The following is a 7,730-nucleotide window of genomic DNA, read 5'->3' as shown; positions in this document are numbered from 1 at the left end:
TCAACTCAGTAACGAATCAAATGGATCCAGTTTCTTGTTCTCACACAATTCAGTATCTGCTGCAACCAATGCTACAAACAGTAGTGTTCATCTCAAAACTTAATACAAGGTCCCACATCAAGTCTATCAACAGCCGTACATTTTACACACTACGACAGGCCGACACTATCAATTTTTTCCAGAAAAAGAAATCGCAGGACCTAACAAAAATAGCAGATGCACTGCTTGTTTCTGTGGTCTCGTCTCACCAAGTCCCGTCACTCCCATGACTCCAATTTTATCTAACTAGATGGATATCAATCAGAGTTACATATGACTACTGACCCTTGAGTTGAGTCAGATATTATCACCAACTCCAAAATAACACGAGATTTTTTTTTAAAACAAAACGGTTTCAAATTTGAGTGAGGTTCACACCTCGTCCCTGCGAGAAGCTTGCATCCATAAAGGGGCAATTGCCCCTAGCAACTGGCTCACCAAGCGTCTTCCCCACCATACACACACACACCAGTTGCACCCACTTTACAGTGCTATCGTGCCTCCTAAACTGAACACCAGTTCAATTTGTCTCTAGAAAAAATTTAAAGCATGATTCGTGTCTAGATGATCTAATTTCAAATTGAGTTTTTTCCCCTCAGATTTTCTAGTCTCTTACTTAAACTGCAGGAAATTCAAATCAGTAACAAATCAAACGGATCCTGCTTCTTGTTCTCACACATTTCAGTATGTGCAACAAATGCTAGAAACAGTTGCGTTCATGTCAAAACTTAATGCAAGCAGTCCCACATCAAGTCTATAGCAACAGCCGTACGTTTCACAAACTACGGCAGGATGACACTATCAATTTTTCCAGAAAACAAAGTCGCAGAACCAAATAAAAATTGCAGATGACTGCTTGTTTCTGCGGTCTCACTAAGTCCCATCACTAGATGGATGTCAATCTGAGTTACATACAGTATTACTACTGACCCTTGAGTTGAGTCAGATAGTATCACCTGACTCCAAAATAACATGAAAATTTCTTGTAGAAACAAACGGTTTCACATCTGAGTGAGGTTCACAACTTGGTCCACTGGAGAAGCTTGCATCGATCATGGGCAATTTCCCCTAGCAACTGGCTCACTAAGCCTCTTCCCCACCACACACACACACACAAACACCATTTGCACCCACTTTACAGTGCTGTTGTGCCTCCTAAACTAAACACCAGTTCAATTTGTCTCTAGAAAAAATTTGAAGCATGATTTGTGTCTAGATGATAAGTAACTAAGTCTAATTCCAAATTTTCTACTCCTATTTTAATTTTAATACAAAATAAAACAACAACATACCAAAATTTCTAAAAGATGAAGTTCAGAAATACAGAAATTAGACAATTAGGGATTTGGGTTTATCGGAATTACCGCAACAGTAAGACCTCTGAAGATATCAAGAGATGCAACACGTTTTGTTTTCTGATGATGAGCAAGTGGTTGTTCATTTGGTGGTGCTGTTTCTTCTTTCTCCTCCTCCTCGACGATGAGACGAGCTTCCCGTTGTTCCATTAGAGATTGATTGAATTATTGAGGGTGCGTTCTGGTTCCACTATCCTTTTAATTCAGTGGAGAGTTTCTGGTGTGTTGCTGTTACTCTCAGCTGACGTTAAATCATTTATTTATTCTCTTTGGATAAGAATTTTGTTCCGAGTCCCTGAACCCTGTTTTGTTGATCGGAAAGGCGGCTGATGAGCTTATCACCAAATTGTCGCTTTGGCCGAGTGGTTAAGGCGTGTGCCTGCTAAGTACATGGGGTTTCCTCGCGAGAGTTGGAATCACTCAGGCGACGATTTTGTTCTTCCTCTTTTGGATTTGTTGTAATCAAAATTATCGAAACCCGTGTCTTTTGGTTGACATTTTCTTAAGAAAATAGATTGGCTAGCAGCCGCAATAGAAATAGTCATAGGATTTTATAACTACGGCAACAAATAGAAATAGTCATAGGATTTTGTAACTACGACAACAGTTTACTTTAACATCCGAATTGTTAATTATTATGTTCTTTTTTTTTTCTCTTCCAAATATTTATGTTGTTCCGTAAGAGTTGTAGATAAACTTTCTCCTATTCTTTTATCATATGTAAAAGTTTATTGTTCCCTTACGACTTACAACATTCATGATTTTGGTTACATATTTCCATGTCATGTTTATGGGATAAAAATTCTAGCTAAATTTGGGCATACGGTTTTAACTCCACCTAAGAGAGCAAAATGTAGGGCGTCCTAAGACGATAAGAAGACCAAGTTACCTATCTCACAATCAACAATACACAAGAATACCTGATGATGATAAGCAAAAAAAAAAAAAAAAAAAAAAAAAAAAAAAAACCTAAAATACTAAGTTTGAGATGGATATGAAATCATACTCATTACCAAATCACGCGTGAACAATACTTAATTTGAAAACGGGTATGAAATTATATTCTTTCTCATGTATTCTTTACCAAAGTTGATATTCCTTACTTAAATTGAGACTACATATGAATTCTTTGGATGGTTCATACTTGATCTAAGAACGAGTATGAAATCAGATGTTTTCCCTAAGTAGGGGGCATGATTCACAATCGATATTTTCCGTTTACAAAATATCTTGAAATTTTCAATTCTTCTTTCATAATTTTTACTTTTGTTACTAGAAAACCTCAAATCTCGTTAACTCAAAGTAAAGGAAGACTACAAGGAGGAAACTCCTTAAATCAAAATCAAAATACAATAATAGATGCCAAACAAACAAACCGATAAGAGAAAAATCGGAAAACGTTCAAGCATTTAGATTAATTATTCGAAGAAGACCGATGAAGCATAAAAGAAATGTTAGGAGTACCCTCCAACCATTTTAATAAACTTTCTAAGATATGCTCCTGTAAAGGAGTAATTTCCCCAAAATCTTGTGATTGATATCAATTTTAAACTCTAGTTATTCCTCTTGCATATAATTCCAATCAACACAAACTCACTTGTAAAATCAACTCAAACCTTACAAAAAAAAACGCCATGAAGATACAAGGAGATAAACAGTAAACAATTAAACGACATGGAAAAGCTAGAATCCGACAAGAAAACACTAAAACTTATCCTAAATTAGCAAAAACTTGAAATGAAGAAAATAAAAGACAAACTAAAGAAACTAAACTTAAATCTATAAAGCTAGTAAAAAGAGGAGCTCAGATTTGTTCCTATGAGCAAATATGGTCTTGCTATACTTCGTTTGAATTTGGTTGAAGGAGATAACAGAAATCACCTAGAGTAGGAAGAGAGAAAAGAAAGAGATTTTCAAGTTGCTTCATTCATTTATTCATAGAAATGCAAGAGTGATGCTTATCTGAGGTAGAAAATTTTAATTTAGGTTGCACATTTATCATTGTATTGACCATTTTTCCAAACTATCTGTACTAGGTAATTATGTTAGAGCATTGCTCGGTCAAACTCACAAGTTTTTATAAGCCATGCTTGTTATCAATTTTAGTCGCTTAAACCTATATCTTGATTTATATTTTACTAAAGCTATTCTCGCACTAGGAATAAATTATGGTAACTCGAGTACATACCATGTTATTACTTGGATATTTATATTGTGATCGTCCAAGTAAAACTTGTCTACATATTAGATACCATATCTTTACTCTTGATATATGTTACTAATTGTGACAAATTTGTCCATACAAGATTCCGGAAAAAAAAAAATTGGTGGTGTACTTGGTACCCTTTCCTTTGCATCTTCCTCATATGAACTCGGAATGACCATGTTGTTTTTATGTTGTTTTTGTGTCTTTATTCTGTATAAAAAAGAGTTGAACCAAACTCTACTTTGTATATTTAGTTCAACTTCACTTATAAGTCCATTTCGACAGTCTTTAGATCATTTAGAATGATCCTACCTAACTGGGACAAACAAAAGTAGTACAAGGTAATATGAAAAAATGTAGCAGATATAAGCATGTAATTGACATAATAAAAATAGAGTAAATTAGATACCTATCAAATTTCCCCACACTTAGATTTTGGTAGTCTTCGAGCAAATTATCCAACATAATTAAACCAAATTCTAGATTACTTTCATAGGAATCAATGTTACACTTAGCATGTTCGAACTTTAAAACCCTAGGTGACCGTAGTGGATGATTTATAGTCTCACAAAGGTTTAGAAAACATATACCCACAAAATCTATTCAAATTTCAATCTATTCATGAATGATGAAGGATAATAAACACTAACAAATTAAGCTGCTTAGTTCTACTTAGGTTCCAGGATACAAGAATCAATATCCCACATGAATCCTAATCAGTACACATAAGCAATTACTCGCATGTGATATTCATGTATGATTTCAAAACTCTACTCAGATAATCATTGAACTTCTACTTGATGCAACATTCTTTAACATTATGCAAAATATTCGCGTATTTGTACGTATATACATATATATATATATATATATATATATATATATATATATATATATATATATATATATATGATAGACGCATTTATGTGTCTATATTAGTCTCAATTCTCTGTAATGTTAGTACTCGATTTGGTGCTTATTTTGGTATTTTATTTCTTTGTAGGTGTTTTTTGGAGAAATAAACATGTGTGGAGAAATCGGCTCGAAAAGTTGATAAAGGCACATGGGGGAAACTTACTATTCGGGCTCTCAGTTTGGATAAGGGGCATCTCAATCACTAAGGGGTACTCCACTGATAAGGGATACCCTAATTGCTATTGACACCTCACGGCTATTGGCACCCCATCATAGAATAGGGGACATACCTCCTTCACCTTTTGAATATGATAATGGCGGGAAACTTTCTTCAGGCGAGATGATTCTGAATTATTTAAGAACCGAGTTTTTATGGGTTAGGAAGGGAGATTTCAATACGTTCAGTTAAAGGGAGGATTAATACGTGTCTAAACACGTCATAGGTAGAGATTCAGGACGGCAAAAATGGAGGCTTTCTTCTCGGGAAAACAGAGTTTTGGCGGAAAAGAAGTCAGTTAGCAGCGATGATTTTCTTGGCAGATTTGATCAGCGTTTTGATGGATTTTCTTGTCAGTTTGACTTGGTATGAGGGTTACGAACAGTTTGGGGTAGTTTAGATAACCACAGAAAGCTCAAAATTGAAATTACAAACATTCAGTTCTGCTGGTGTAGGGGAAGAATACGAAGAACATACTACTCCGAGAGACAGTCGTTTCTTCTACAACAGGTTTTCATATATCGTTTCTGTAACAGCTGTTTGTAACGCTTATACACCGTTGCAAACTGTCTGCTTAACTAGTTTTCTCTTGTTTTTCACCCTTTTGAGCTATGAAAACTTATTTTGAGTATGTGAATAATATGAGGAGCTAAACCCCTTAGCCGAGGCGACGGAGGAAGCCATTGTTCCATGAAACGTGGTATATTTCTATTTTAATTAATTCTTGCAATTTCTTTTATGATTATTTGCATGGAACTAATATTGGAAAATTGATTTTTATTGAAAGATTGTGATCCTTTTTGATGGAGCATGCTTAGTTTAATACTTTTGATGTTTCATGCTTGATGTATACAATTGTTACTTCAAAAATCTACTAGAGGCAATATATTAGAATCACTTTAAACGCAAAGAATTGCATGAATATTGATTAGATTAAATCACTTAATTGGTCAATGGTGGAATCCTGAGTCTCGGTGCTTTTTATAATCTTGATAACAACGTCATCTTGAGTTTTTATTTTAATTTAAGTCTAAAACAAATCTTCACAAGTCTGAGTGAACGACAACCTTTTACCACTATCTACAACAACATAAAAAACCACATTAATTTTTGACGCCACCGACGCGGACTTGTATTTAGATTTGTTTTAGGTTTCTTTTTATTTTTATTATTTTTTGTTCTTTTTTACGTGTTTTGGTATTTTTCGATTCTTTTCAGATTTGGAGCGAAGCTACAAGAGAAGAAAAAGTGTTATAAAAGGAAAGCATCGTCAAAGAAGGAAAGAAAAGAGGAATCCGAAAGGAGTGAAGAAGAAGATTTTGTATATAGTTATTTTGTTTTATTTTTAGAAACTGTAAATAGGGTGTTATTTTTGTAATTTTTCTTTTCCTTTTTGGACATTTTTATTTTTGGACTTTTTGGACATTCTTGGACATTATTTTTAAACCCTAAGGAAGGGTAAAAATTAAATATCAATTGTTTGCAAGGAAGGACGACAGTTACGATACTGTCTCGGCCCCTCGGGTTCGTACACTGACATCGGAGTCGGTGGCCTGAGTCGACTTCAACGGTTCATCGCCTGTCTGGTAAGGGAGGTAAGACTTTATCCACCCACGAATCCCCTGTCCGTGGGTTTTATTTTGTGTGACAACTCACACCCCTGCAATAGAATGTCGAACTGGTATTACAATAGCCAATACAATGAATATCAGACTGAGTTTCAAAATGGACGTTACTACCTTGACCATAGTGTGAATAATGGTTGGGAACATCAGCCTTTTGAAGGTTATGGTCCATATCATGGTGAGCCCAATTACTATCCACACGCCAACCGGTCATACGAGCAAAATTCCTCTATACTAGAGTCAACACGTAAGTTAGCTGAGTCGACACGTAAGTTAGCAGAAATGAATAACTTAGTTATGGACGAAAGCAATGTAACGAGTGAACTTTGTCTCCTAGATTCAATCAAGAAGTCATGTGAGTCGACTCAAAATATTTTGTTAAAGGCCCAGAACATAACTGCTCTTAATTTCCAATATAGTGTTTCCAATAGTACCTTTGAAAATGAAGATAGTTATTCACATAATCAAGATGACGAGGATAAAATTGGTAACACTACTTGTTTAGATGAGGTTCAACCCTTTTCATGTTATTATAATGATGATTATGATGAGGATAGTGTTGATGAAGAATTTGAAATAAGTTGGCATAGTGATCAGGAATTTGTTACTCCAATTGAGCTTAATAATGATAATGTTTCTAGTTCAAATCCAAATAATTTTAATAATTATTCACCTATTCAAAAGGACGAAGATTTGACTAGAGATACCCCCATTTTCGACGATGTAGTATTTCCTTTTGATTACGAAGCTAATAATGGTTTAGAGGAACGAGTTTTTCTGAGAACATTGTTTTAGATTCTAGCGATTTAGAAACATTAGTCTTAGACAAAGAAATTGAACTCGTAGAGATGAGTGAGGATGAACCATACTTAGAAGAATCAATTTACCATTTTCAGGAATCTAATGACCTTGAAATTAGGGAAGTTGTGACTAGTCTTTCTAGAGACACTGAAAACTCTAAGTTTGGGGGTGATTATCATTCTCCATGTGCTTTAACTATTAGAAAGGTCCCTCACTTGGGACTTGACATATGTGCCTCAGCCATTTTACAAGATTATCTTCATACACGTTTTCGTGAACCTAGTGATGTCCATAAGGAAGTTCAGTTGTTAGAAACCCATCCTCTGGTTGATGTGGTTTACCCAGGCTATGATATCCAGATTGACTTTGTTTTCCCACCAAATATTTTTCAACCGATTGTGGGAATGTGTAAGTTTCAGATGTGTCAGTTATTAAGTTTTGAGACTAAACCTAATTACTTTAGGAGATTAGGGTCGACAAATTTGTTTAAGGAATACCACCACTCTCATTGTAGTCAGTTGTATGAGTCAAAACTGATTGACTTTAAGGATCCACAATTATTCAGGTTATTA

General features: G+C 34.9%; 1 non-coding gene and 1 pseudogene across 1 annotated transcript; one reads left to right on the top strand and one right to left on the bottom strand.

The window, feature by feature from the left end:
- Positions 1–1,862, bottom strand: part of LOC113326711 — a 5,972-nt pseudogene extending 4,110 nt beyond the window's left edge.
- Positions 1,743–1,824, top strand: TRNAS-GCU. Its single transcript has one exon. It is a non-coding gene; the product is annotated as a tRNA-Ser (tRNA).
- Positions 1,863–7,730: the final 5,868 nt, after the last annotated feature.

The sequence above is a fragment of the Papaver somniferum genome, unplaced genomic scaffold (genome assembly GCF_003573695.1).
Source record: "Papaver somniferum cultivar HN1 unplaced genomic scaffold, ASM357369v1 unplaced-scaffold_10, whole genome shotgun sequence".
In the NCBI taxonomy this organism is placed as follows: domain Eukaryota; kingdom Viridiplantae; phylum Streptophyta; class Magnoliopsida; order Ranunculales; family Papaveraceae; genus Papaver; species Papaver somniferum.
This window is presented reverse-complemented; position numbering and strand designations above follow the sequence as displayed.